The sequence below is a fragment of the Rhodnius prolixus genome, unplaced genomic scaffold, assembly GCF_049639745.1.
Source record: "Rhodnius prolixus isolate KJV_2025 unplaced genomic scaffold, Rpr scaffold_2, whole genome shotgun sequence".
Taxonomy (NCBI): Eukaryota; Metazoa; Arthropoda; class Insecta; order Hemiptera; family Reduviidae; genus Rhodnius; species Rhodnius prolixus.
This window is the reverse complement of record NW_027411592.1, coordinates 54,080,796-54,094,397: the sequence shown is the minus strand read 5'-3', so window position 1 is coordinate 54,094,397 and position 13,602 is coordinate 54,080,796. Positions and strand designations below refer to the sequence as shown.

Sequence of the window (13,602 nt, the reverse complement as noted above, 5' to 3'; positions counted from 1 at the left end):
GGCTCGTATAGAAAAATCCACTATTTTTTCTAAGACAAACTCAAAAAGGAGTATTTCTATGGAAGCTTAAAATTGATCTATAGGATTGAAGTATGTGTAATAAAGTTAATGCATATTTATGTAGTATGAATAATATAATTTGCAAATGAATAATAAGATTCTGTTATTAATATTATTTTTTATTTATTTATATATTATTTATGTATTTTTTTCTTTGGCATAGTAACTGCCATGATCATTAACTATGTCTTTCACAATCTATGGCCACTCCAAGCTACCACCATACTCCTCCTTGCCTAGCCAGGTAGGATGGTGCTCCGGTTTTTCCAATGTATGAACACACTTCCCCTCTTACTTCATCGATTTAATTGACAAGGAGGAGTGTGGAAGTTATTTTTCCAGTTTTTAAAAGCAGTTCTCTAGGTTGATTAGCTCTCTTTTAATTACTTTTTCATTGCATTAATAACCTTTAAAGAAGTTGTGAGAAAGTTGGTCAATAATTATTTTGATGAAAGATCTTTAGCTTGATTGGATATTAAACTGATCTGCACATATTATATTGGGCTATTAATAGGCTTACAATTATTATTTTTCTTAAACCGAAACAATATCCATAGTTTTTACTTTCAAGAGAAAGAACCGCCTCCTATAACTGAAGGCCAAAACAGAAGCCTAGATGTCTAAAAGAAATAATTTTGTAGTCATTACTTTTAGTTACTCTAAAACACGACAAGACACTAACCAGCACTCCACAAATTTCATTGAAATTAAGTCAGGCCTCTTAAAATCTCAGTTAGCTCAATCCTTTAACTGATTCCAATGAATAAGTTACAAGTTTAGCAGTAATTAAATGCAACTGTATAATTTAATTTTGGAATTGAATATATTACAGGTAAGAAGTGTATTTTTGAAATTATCTAGTTAAGATGAAAGATAATAGTTTTTTATATAATTGTGAAGCCTTAAACTGGAACACCTAACTGCCTAATTTTGTTTTTTGTACCAACCTTAATGAAAGTTCATGTTATAACAAAATGAAAATAATGATTTTTGAAGAAGTAAACAAGTTTAGCTGGTTTTTTTTACCCATTTTTTCTTTAATAAATTTTAAAATGGGATATAAAAAAAAAATCTGGATGTTCAGATTATTCCAAATTCGTTAATGTATAGCCATTTATTATTACTAATTTGTTTACTTTAAAGATTGCAAAAGGTTATTTTTTTTTTTTTTAGAGATCATAACAATTTATCTGCCTGGGAACTGGGTTTTCTTTTTTATGATAGAATAAAAAGTTTATAAAAATTAATTAGAAATATCTTTTGTAAATTTAATGGAAATAAAATTTAAAAAAGAAGTTATTATTTATTGTCTCATATATAATAAACAGAAACTTTTTTATAAGTTTTTTTTTACCTGTTAATTAAGTTATTTATTCCAGTGTAATTGTGGTTTTACTAATGGTGTTTATTTCTACTCCGATCTAAACTAATTACACTGCCTATTATTATGAATTATGCTAGCGACCTGATTAAGGTGTTTACATGATACAGAATCCGTCTTTTTACATCCATTTAATGTTAGTAGTTTTCGAAATTGAGTTTTTAAAGGAAAAGATCATATTTAGATATTCCCTGAAATCCATAAAAGTGACAAATAACATCTTACAACAGGAAGTCGAAACTTTCTAATACTTCTTCTTCTTTTTGACTATACATTCTTTACGAGTGAAATTTTGAACCAACATTCAGCTTCTAATTTATTTTTATTTTTTAAACCTCTTTTTTTAATTGCTGAATTAAAATTATAAAAACCTAATAAACTTGAAAGATGTATCCTGAAATATACAAAATAATAATAATAATAATAATAATTGTATTTCAGTTATAAAAAATACAACAAAAAACTGAAGATGCCCTTAATGAGCAAAACGTTCAATAGGCGAGGAATTTCTTAAAATAAAATAAACTATTAAAGTTAGGTAAAAATTTCACCATGGAACTTGACTATTTGATTGGGTCCGCGATAAAGATGCCGACTGTAACTTTAACTGATCTGATTCCCCCCCCCCCCGAGCAAGCTAAATAGACAGTAAAAGCACTTTAGAGGCAAGCCTAACTACCTCTCCCTATCCTAGAACTGAAATAGAATTTTACTCAAAATATGTTAGTAATAAAATTTATAGATCAACATATGAACGATTAGTATTCGATGTTTAAAGTTAATCGTTAGAGAGCCGTTTTCGAAAAATTCATAAACTAAAACTGAAAAATGTATTCAATTGAGTGGTACTTTTTAGTGGACTAAAACCTTATTGTGACATCCTCTGTTCGGTATCTAAATGAAATATCAAATTAGAAATGTTTGCAATGTTTTTTGTGTTACCATGGATACATATTTTACACACACACGAATTTATTTAAACAAATTTCGGATTCGGGTACCTCTCAAAGTCTAGTAGAGTAGACAAAAGAAGAAGACTTGTTTTTCTTTTGTAATTCTTAAACTAGTTGCACTTTAATACTATTAAGTAGTTTGTGGCTTACAATAATTGTAATAATAAAAAATCTAGTTCTTTAATAACTATCCAGTAATGTTAGGTTGAGCCAGAGGAGCCGCATGAGCGTTTCATTGTCGCCTACTTAGAGAATGAAAGAGAGGTATAATACAAAGAACTAAAATAGATATGAATTATTCATATTCATAATTAACACCTAATTGATTATACTAACTGAATCAATTTCATCCGAACCTTCCTAGATTTTTTTCATAATACTAACTGAAAAAAAAAGTTTTAAATGAACTAACCTAACCTCTTTCATTCCCATTATGCACAAGATTAAAACCATAAACCATTGGATGCTATTAAGAGTGATCTATTTACAGCTAATGTATAGCTTGAACTAACAACTCCTTATTCAAGCACTGGTCATAAAGTTCTTTTCAACTATATGAACATACCACATAACATACCATGCAAATAACGATTTGACAAAGTATGATGCTCATGTTTATCGACAAATCTATTATATATATGTAATAGATATACTAGATATTCCGTGTGTGTATACACACACACACATACACACTCTGAAAACAAGATGAATTAACCCATAAATATAATGGAATGCATATCACAAAAGAGTTTAATGACTATCTTGAAATTTAGAACCTTTATACTTAAATCAGAATTCTTGATAGTTTTCAAAATATGATTTAAACATTCTCATGAATAACACTAATATCAAATTACGTAAATACAATTTCAAGAAACTTACAATTAAACTAATAACTTACTAAAACTTACTTTCTTCAGTAATGTTGTAGTTTCGGTTGATCGTTTCTGACCAAAAATTGTTTCTAGCGTCTACTGGTGATATCAAAGCTTAACATCAAATTTAAGTTTTTAAATTTCAAATTATAATCAAAATTAGAATTCTTATTCAACAATCAGAATACTTTAAACAAAAAAAATCAAAGATTACAAACATTTAAAACAAAAAAATTATTCTTCTATTCATTGAAGTTTTATAGCTCATTCACCCATAACAAGGGTAAAAAGTCGAAAAAGACAGGACGACTAAGCATACCTGACTAACAAAAAAAAAAAAAAAACTTAAGATATCAAGGGAACAATCTAAATGGATTATATGGTCAAAGTAAAGGGAATTCAAAACAAAAGAAGGTTTTTAAAACGAAAACTTTTAATAGAAGACATTCCACTCTTTCTTTCACGAAATTACTTCCCGTCGAGGTAATTATTATGGTTGAATAGCTTTAGAGAATGTTAGAAATCTTAAACAGATATTTGTAAGATTTTTTAATTGTCCATTTTATTTATTCTGAAATATAAGTTATTTTAATGACAAAGTTCATTTTATGAAAGTATAAAAATTCCTTCGGGTGTGCTAAACTACAACCATTTCACATAATTATGTAAAATACTTTTGATTTACTACTGATATTAATTATTTTACTTATTTATATTCATTTCCAATAGATATTATACAGAATATGATACCGCACATTACACTTTAAACGACACTTAAGGAAACCTTAACTAAACCTTCCTCCCCTTGCCTTAAGAATTTCATAAAAAACTGAATGATTTTGATAAATGATGTAGAACTACTTGTGGACAATAAACAAAAAGAAGTTGGAAGAACATCGTAAATGGAGTTGAAATAAATAAATAAAAATCTAAAAAAGAAAACTTTCGGAAAAACACGAATAGAAACAGAAGTTATGATCTGGTTGTTTTCGAGTTTGATAGAAGGGGAGTTTATGTAAATTTTGTTGTTACAAGTTCTGTGAGGGCCACGGGGCGGAGTCAACCGAAACAGATGGTGGTGGATAATTGAGAGATTGTGGGGGAAAAAAACCAAGCCCCTTATTTAATTAAACATTAAGAATATGGAAGATATGTTTGGTTAAGTTGAAAACCTAATCAAATCTATTTATGAAGAAAATATTTTAAAAAATTTATGTTTTTAAGAAAATAATTATTAAAAATATCTATAACTGTTCACATTAAGTTAGCGGGATAAATACGAAAGATATTCCTAACATTTGGGGATAATTCAAAGTTTCAGAGCGAGTTTACTGGGATGATTATGAAGAGTGGAATTGTAAGTGAGAAATCCTCCGTTCGAATTTCGCGAATAGCAAATTTCAATCAGTTAGAAATCATGTTAATAGTGAAGTACTTCTACCCCCGTCCACACCTAATTTTACGTTAAACTTCGCTTGAAAAACTAGCCCATTATTTTTTAATTTTTTAAAGCTAAATTTGAAGTAAAACCTTGAAAAGAAAAGAGAAAGAGAAACTAACTAATGTGAGCGTTTGAACACGATTTTTTTTTGTGAACACCTTGAGAAAATACTCATCTTTATTTACCTGCGGACTCATACCTGCTCATAAGAATGTAACTCAAATAAAATGACCTGACTCTCATAGCAGAAACTTCTGCATGGACAAGTTAAGGGTGAACGCTGAAACTTCATGGAATACACCTTTGTCATGAGTTTAAGCAGAAGTAATGCTATGTACAGTAGTAATGCTCTCAAATATATATATATTTATATAAAATGGTGAAGCTGCACGACTGAATGAATACCCGTGCTCTGTTATCGAATACACTATTATTACGAGTTATTTGTTCATGATTAGAGTCATAAGGAATATAACGTTGTATTACTGTTTAAAACCTTCTAATAACCGATGGATGCTGAAGTAATTCGAAAGGGACAAATCACAAATAAAACTAAGAGGAAAACTTAACCCGACACCATTGGATGTTTGGTCTAAGTGGTCATGCTATCAATTTGTTTAGCAAAGACTTTCAATTCCTCCCTTAGATTAAGTGCTCAGGATCTTCCTGAAAACCATTTTCCTGGATTTTCTATCTGCCTGGTGGATGACCTGTTGCCAGGTGAGCAGCAAACGCTATTTACGTACATAGGAGAAACAGTAATGGCGTAGCAAACCTTAACAGGAAACGTTTAAGAAGAGTTTAAACCGAAAATGGTAGTCTAATGGTATCAAAGGAATTCGAGCTATGGAAACTTGTTTCATTCTAACTGATGCCTGTAAAAGTCATGGCTTCGAAAAAGATGTTTGTGCTGAATATTCGCTTGAAGCCTGAATATTCTTGCACAGTTTCGGAAGGTTTCGAAAAAAAAGAGGTGTATGGTTTTAAGTTTTCAAAATCCAAGTTGTTAAGAACCTCTAGTACGAAGTAGCAATACTTTATTTACGCATTTGGTACCCATTTACGAGCTTGGGCATCTGGTGAATAGCGTATTCTATCTTTTATAAAACATTAGTTTTACATTTCGAGGATTCGCATTTAAATATTACATTTCAAGGACTATTTCTTTAAAAAACACCTAGAATTTAGGTTGTCAGTCAGATTTTAAGTTTGTCGGCCTTGGAGATTTCGTGCTGAGTATGTGGCTTATATATGTATTATAGAAATTACAAACTTAGCTATTTAAAAAACATATGTTGATAAACTGTACTTTTAAATAATATAAAATTACACCATGTGTCATGAAAATTTAAAAATTTAATAATACTAACGTAGGAAAAAATCACGTGTGAACTGTATATTATTATTTTTTTTTAATTAAAAATTTAGAAGAAAATGTTAAGTGATTCTAGGAAACCAACAATATCGAGACATGTGTGAGACTAAATATGAGTACCCGTATATATATCTATTAGAATTCCACATTGGTGACGGATATTTTGATCGGCAATCCGTTGGAGAATATTCAATATTGGTAACTTATCGTGATGGATCAAATATATTGGTTAAAGAGCAAGAAAGAGGAGACGATCGATTGGTTAAATTCAGAAAAGGTAAATCCATCATATTTGGCATAAATAAACCAAGCGAGGAATTGAAAATTATTTTTCAAGCAATCGATAATCATGAAAATATTGGTAAAGCTTTTATCTATTTCTCTGGTGTTGGTGCGCCAAATTTATTGGCAACTAATTCTCTTACTTCACCAACGGCATCAGTTATTCGAACAAACTTATTGCTAAGTCATGGAGTTGGATCGTTGCAAGTATTCGCAAGACTTACATGTTTTGGGGTAAACTTGTTGACGGATTTCTCTGTTTCTGGTAAAGTGAATACAGAATTCGATTTGCACGTTAGTGACATAGAACTGACTGCAGAAGAATGTATTTCCAGATGTAATTTCGACGTTGAAGACAGGAAAACCAATGAAGAATCTGAAACAGAAGGAAAACAGGTGGCTCAGAAAGATATTGAATATGATACTCTGCATTATCTAATGTCAGACATGAAACTGAATAATGAAAGTCCGTTAGGTGATCCTTCATTGTGCTTCTATGAAGCTTCATATATCGCTCAGGATGAAAGTTATGATCTATTGAAAGATACAACCGACAAAAGAAATGTAGATTTTGAGTGTGTAAAAGCTACAATATCTGAACTGGTTAATGAAGCAACACTCATTGGTGAGACAAATAACAGTTATCCAATTTCAGATTCAAAACCAATACGCAACCTTGATGATTTAATGTTTACAAATTTTATACCACCAGATGAATCTACAAGCCAAGAAGAGATTATAAGCATAGAAAATGATTTATCTACTCGAGAGAGTGGACTCATGCTTAGCGCTGATGCTTCTTTACTTGATATAAAAGTGCAGGGCAGTGTTTATAGTGTTGGTGACAATGAATTGAAAACTGATGTGAGTGAGGAAATTTGTATCGAACCACAGATTGGTGATGCACCAGCAAATGTTAATGGAGCCGAAAATACTGATAAATCAGAAGATGAAGTTGAGGACGATGGTGATCTAAGAGCAGAGGAAATACCCTGCGAAACGGGTGATGCGCCGACAACTAGTTCCGGTACAGAATCAATAGCCGATGAACAGGTTGTCACAAAATTAGGACAGAAAAGAAAGAAGCACAGGGTAGGTGGAAAGCAAGATCAGGGAAATGAAGAAAATGTAGACTTCAAAGTTGAGCTTGAACGGGTTGATAAAGTCAACCAACCTATGGTGGAAAATACAAAAAGGAAATATGCTAAAGGTAAGAGAAGAGGAACTTGTAATAAATAATTACAAACTCCTATCTCATGAATAACATCAGAAACAAAATACCATAGTTTCATTATTATTATTATTATTATTATTTACAAAGGGTTTAATAATGTGTTTTGTGCACTTTTTTTTTAATTGAAATTGTTTTTTTATAATTGATGGTTACAATAAATCAAATATCCAAATTTCTTCTCTTTTTTTTAAGCTAACTTTCATGCAATTATGGTAGTGACATTTATTTCAGGTTAAACAAATCCTGGTATTATCTATTAAAACTACAATTCTTGAGGTTCTAGTTTATTCATTTTTTGAACTCTCTCTCACTCTCGAAAACATATTTTATTATTACTAACTTATCCTGATGGTAAAGTGCACATTAAACTAACACTTTTAATCTATTCCTAGCCTAACTTCAGAATATTCTAAAACGAATTTTCCCTATTTAAATAAAAATTATAGACCTTCATGTGTATCGACTACCAACATTAGGTGTTATGGATGTACATGGAAGCACATACTTCCCTATAAATATTTTTTCTAACAAATAAAAAGTAGCTAAAGGCGATGATTCGAAATAGGTTGAGTACTCCCACTTACAACAAATCACCCTAACCATTACCAACAGCAACAACCCCTGCCAGACCTTCGATTATATACGAAAAGACATTTTACAAAAATAAATCTTAGGAACCATGTAGCAATATAGCAATACTTACAAAAGATTCACTGCATCATCCAAAAGTTTTGATAAAATCAAACATCTCCAATTCTGAAAAATAAAACTTAATGAAAGACACCCCAATTTTTATTTCTAATAAAAATAAGTAGCAATTAACTAGTCATAAATTTTGTTCCAAGATTTTATCTTAATTTCAATCTTTATACCTGTCTCATTTTGAGTTACGTAATAAACAATAAAAATTCTTTTGGAATAGGTGTCTGTATTAATTATAACCTAGCTGAAATAGATAAAAAAAACTTCGTTTAGAGGTGAACAAAGAAAGAGGATTGATTGGTAAAACAGGAGCTATCAAATTATAACTCTATTATAACTGGCATAGGTACGATTTTTTTTTCTTTATCTTAATGTTTCCTTTATGATTTCACTAACTAAGCAAGCAAAATATTGCGATCATGCCAAATTTTAGAAATCAGTTTTAGATTTCACTTGAAATATTCTCTTAGATAGATAGAGGTTTTTAGATAGTGTTTGTGTGGGTGTTCTTACAAAGTATCTCGAGAATAAAAATTAAAAAATCTTTGATTTTTTTTTGTATTTGGTCCCACTAAGGAAACCGACATTAACTTAGCGCTCAAAATTCTTCAACTGAAAGAACCACATTTTATTGAAGGGCTATTTTACAAAAAATGGCTTCTACTGAAGCCAACATAACTTTTTATACACATTGTTCTCAAGATATTCCACAACATTTTCCTAGAGTAATTTGATTTTCTTCTGGGAGAGGAAGATTGTGCTAGATTTTCCTTTAAAGTAAAATGTTTTAATATAATGCAGTCCTGTACTTATATAGATAGATAAACGTGAAGCTAAAATTGTATTTGATGAATATTCAATAACCAGAGCCCCTACTTTACAGAATGGATTTTACAATTTTCTGTGATTCCTTCGAAATTCTTTGCTACTGCCAAATAACTTTGAATTTAAATTTATTACATATGTAGTTCAATAACTTAGGGTACGTTTACAACGGAGCTGTGAGCATAGATGATAGCAGTGATGCATCAGCGCTTATAGAATAACCTAGTACATTCTTATGTGAGCGTGCACAACGAAGCTGCGACTAGTGACACATACTCACTGCTATAAACGAGCATAGATGATAGAATTGAATTTTTCATTTTTCTGCTAGCTGAACTCCAGTATCGGAGCTTCAAAATGGACGTAGAAAAATTATTTAGTGCTGTCTTTACTCATTATTTTTGGTTATTATTTTATTATTTACTTTTAAACAATATTTTGTTTTTTAAATCGTGCTTACATTTATTTTCATGTGTATTTATTTGTTGTTTTTTTTTTTTTCAATAAAATCATTACTTACCTAAGAGTAATCACTAGTTTTTCTTCTATGGTTATAGGATTTCCATGACAATTTTTCCAAAGTTTTCTTAATTTTGACCTTATTTTTTCTAAAAATATAGTCGAATGTGGGTGGACCCATCCTCACATATCAAAAAAACGATCCGGTTAATATCGAAGTTCCTTATATAAATAGTGAAATTCACCCAAAGTTCTTCGTTTTTTATTTATGGGATGTACATGATATTTTCTAAAGCGTTTTTTCTTTAAAATATACCATTTTGTTGCTGCTGAACATAAAAACTCTTCTTCACTACTCGGACATGTTGCTTGTATCACAGCTCCGTTGAGCACACTAATCAGCGATTATAGTTTACTCTATCAGCTATCATCTCTGCTATCATCTATACTCACAGCTCACGTACCCTAGGCGCCACGGTAGCCGAGCGGTTAGAGGCGAGACCAGTAAAGCTAATATTTATTGTTGGCTAGTGGGTTCGATTGCCGGTCTTAAGCCTTGGATTTTATTTAATGGTTAATAAAAAGAAATTTACAGTAAAGTATGTTTGCTAGTCGCATCCGTCCACGACACCTAATTGGTAGTTGGACGTTAAGCACCGCCTGCAAAAATAGGCGATTACTTTACTTAGTTCAATAACTTCAAATTGAGCAATTTTAAACTCTTTATATAGCAGTCTAAAATGTCATTTAGGTTTGGCTCTATTTTATAGTTTAGATAATAACAATAATTGTTATATATGTTTTAAAAATGAATTAATGTACAAGACGAGAATTGTATAAAAGAAAGTACAATGAACAGTCCAGGGAGCAATAAACCTCTTGGGGCCCTGAAAATATTTTCCAAAGGTAAAAATAAAAGGTTTCTAAATAAGCTTGTAAAACATCTCAACCTGAAAATGATTTTAGCGTAGGAAAAAAAAGAAGAAAAAGAAACTATAACAAATAAATATTTAACAGCCAAAGCAATCTGATCCATCAATGGCCATCGACTACCACAAAAACTATAATTATTTATTGTTTGCAGTAGTAAAAATTATTTAAGCACATTAAATAAAAAAAATAAATAAAAAATCATTTTGGCGGACTTGGTTTAATAAGACGTTTAAAATATAATATGCTTAATAAGTATTAATTTTGGGATGTGATTTTTTTTTGTTTTTTGCTAAGAGGTAATGATTTCCAAAAATTTAAAATATTTTCCATTTCCTGTTGCCCAAACTTATCTTCTTTTAAACAAGTAAATTTTCATTAACGTGATAAAACTAAAATTTTGGGAACAGAGAAAAGGAAAATCCGAGAACACATTTAGCACAAGAGAACTTTATATTTTTTAAATTTCTGGTCATAACCGAATAATTATAGTTTTCTGGCTTGTAACACTAGTTACTTATAATCATTTTTGACAATACTTTAAACTGCACAGATATTCTTAAAATAAATGGCACTTCTTATAATGTATATTAAACTTCTAGAGCTTCAAAATCTGCTTTGTTATCATTACTTACAACCAGTAAAAGTTTTTAAGGCTGAATAGTTTTAATAGGTTTAAGTGTAATATTTAATTGCTTTTGCATAATTTACCATTTTTTGCAGATGCAGAAAATGCCCCTTATAATCTTGAATTATTCCGGGTTATGTTTACATTAAGTCATTATCGTTTTGGAGTCTCCTCAATCGTGGAACCCAAATGCCCTGGCCTCCAGTTGGCTAGCTCTGAGTATGAGAGATCACACTATACCTAGATAATATATGTATACAATATATTAATGATAATGTATGAAGAAGTTAAAAAACAACAAGCAATAAGAAAATAATTTTTACATAAAAATGAGGACTTGAAATTATTATTACAATGTAATATAAGAAAATGACATTCTCAGATATACTCTAAGGCAAAAAGTGAGAGTCTGGCTATGATAACCACAATTTTCAGGACAGGTTATACTTTTAAAGTTTTATATTACACAGGGATATAGTTATCACCCGTGGGACTTTCTCACGAGAGTGTGGTAAAATGTGGCCCAGCATCAAAGTTATCATATCTTCCATTTCACTACTGTTTTTTTTTATTTTTTATCCCTTATAATTAAAAAAAAAATGAGTTTTTCTTTTTTCTGAAATGTTAATTTTAAGGTTCTTAGAGTCCAATTTATTGGAATGCATGTTTATGTAAATTTACTCTCTATTACCCTAAGGAAAGTTTTTAAGAAAATTACTCAATCGGATTTAGCATTTCACTGTATAGCTTTTCCATTCTAGAAAAAGAAATTATTTTTGAGATCTTCTCGGAAATGTCTCACTTGATTTTCTTGTAATTGATTTACCATTTATAGCACACGCGAAAAGAGTTATTTCAATGATATTTAGAATAATGGCATTCAATGAAATACCAAATATTTGACAACGTTCAAGAAAATGATTCCAATAAAGGAATTTTCACTTTTTTGAGTATTTTTTTTTTTTTGGCGCATCAACAGCTGAGGTTATTAACGCCCGGAGCTTTTTCCAGTGCACTGCCGGCCTCCGGACAGTGTTCTCTCGTTACAGACAACACTGTCCAACACCGGACAGTGAGCTGTAAGAAGCTCCTAGGAAGAGAAAATCTAAGGGTCAAGCTGCTGGATTCGAACCCTGGAGCTGGAGTCCAGTATGCTAACCTCATAGCTAATCCCTTCCCTTATTATCCCTTTTTTCATGTTAATTTATAATATATTATGATAATATAAATGGGTGAATATTATGTACATTTAGATCTACTAAGACTTCAATTTACATAATTTTTTCTAGAAATATATTTTGGGACGGTCATTGAGAAGGAAAAAGGGAAGACCGACAGATATTTAAAGTGTGAAGGTATAAGATAGAATGTATAATGCATAGTTATCAAATACTCCGCCGAATACATGTATGTTCTCAGTTAATTATTTTGTTAAATTAGAATAATCATAGTACTAAATTGCTTTACAATTATAATAGTAGAGCGTAAGATAAGTTTAGACACTTTTTGGCCTATAATTAAAAAAAAAATAGTATGTTTTTTGTTTTTTTTAAAAATAAATTGTTCCTTCAAATGATCACTTTCTTTAACTTGATCCTAAGTGTCAGCCAACAATTTAAAGCTTTTCTGATACGTGAAAAAAAGCAACACGTACTTTTTTTTTTACACGAAAAACCATAAAAGCCCTTTCTTTTTCCACTGTATTTGTAAATTAAAAACCAGACCATAGAGCAGAATAGGTGGTAATTAGAGGGTACCAACGAGGTCTCAGATGTAAGGGGGTGAGGGACAAGCTCAAAAACTTCCATTAACGTGTCTGTTTGGTGCAGGGTATAAGTGAGTGGCCTTCCGTTGACCATTGTACTTGAAAATGTACTGTTTTTCAATTAACCTTACAAAAAAAAGGTACTTTTTGGTCAAATATGGGGGGATACACTAAAAAAGCAAAGCAGTGTTAGTATATCTTTGCACGATAATTAAGAGAGAAACGGCTCGCAGTATCACATAAAGCATCAAATATTTTCTAAACCTGACAAAGTTATATTTACATAAATCTCTTTCTGTCTCTATCTTATTTTTATTTTAACAAGACTTGAGCAACCTTGATGCAACAAAGCCTCGCCCTACTACTACTCTACTTCATAAAATTTGAGAACTTCCTCGTGGAGTAACCAATTTTTAATAGAACCACCCAGAAATCCTCCAAGATTTCTTGGCACAGAATGGGTGGCCATTTTATTTTATTTTTTTATTCGCGTAAATCTTTTCACAAGCTGATTTAAGATGATAGTACACAATAAAAAGTCTCTCTCAACGTTTTGTAGTTCAGCGCAGTTCTTAAATGGAAGCAAAAATGAAAAAGGAAATTTTTTGTGTGTGTTTTTAAATGTCAAGGTAACTAAGGTTATCGTCGACAAAGAAAATGTTCATTCATTTTCTGTATTTAATAGATTTTAT

The 13,602-nt window shown here is 30.6% G+C and overlaps 2 protein-coding genes across 4 annotated transcripts in view; one reads left to right on the top strand and one right to left on the bottom strand.

The window, feature by feature from the left end:
- Nucleotides 1-3,454, bottom strand: part of LOC141448541 (centrosomal protein of 78 kDa-like) — a 37,998-nt gene extending 34,544 nt beyond the window's left edge. For 2 of the 3 annotated variants that reach the window (XM_074116944.1, XM_074116945.1), the window contains exon 1: nucleotides 3,306-3,454. The gene's annotated coding sequence lies outside the window, so the exon portion shown is untranslated. The remainder of the gene's footprint in view (nucleotides 1-3,305) is intronic. The other variant, XM_074116942.1, reaches the window with a different exon arrangement.
- The window catches only part of Pdp1 (PAR bZIP family member Pdp1), a 242,996-nt gene that overhangs the window by 25,205 nt on the left and 204,189 nt on the right, over nucleotides 1-13,602 (top strand). The gene's annotated exons all lie outside the window — the stretch shown is intronic.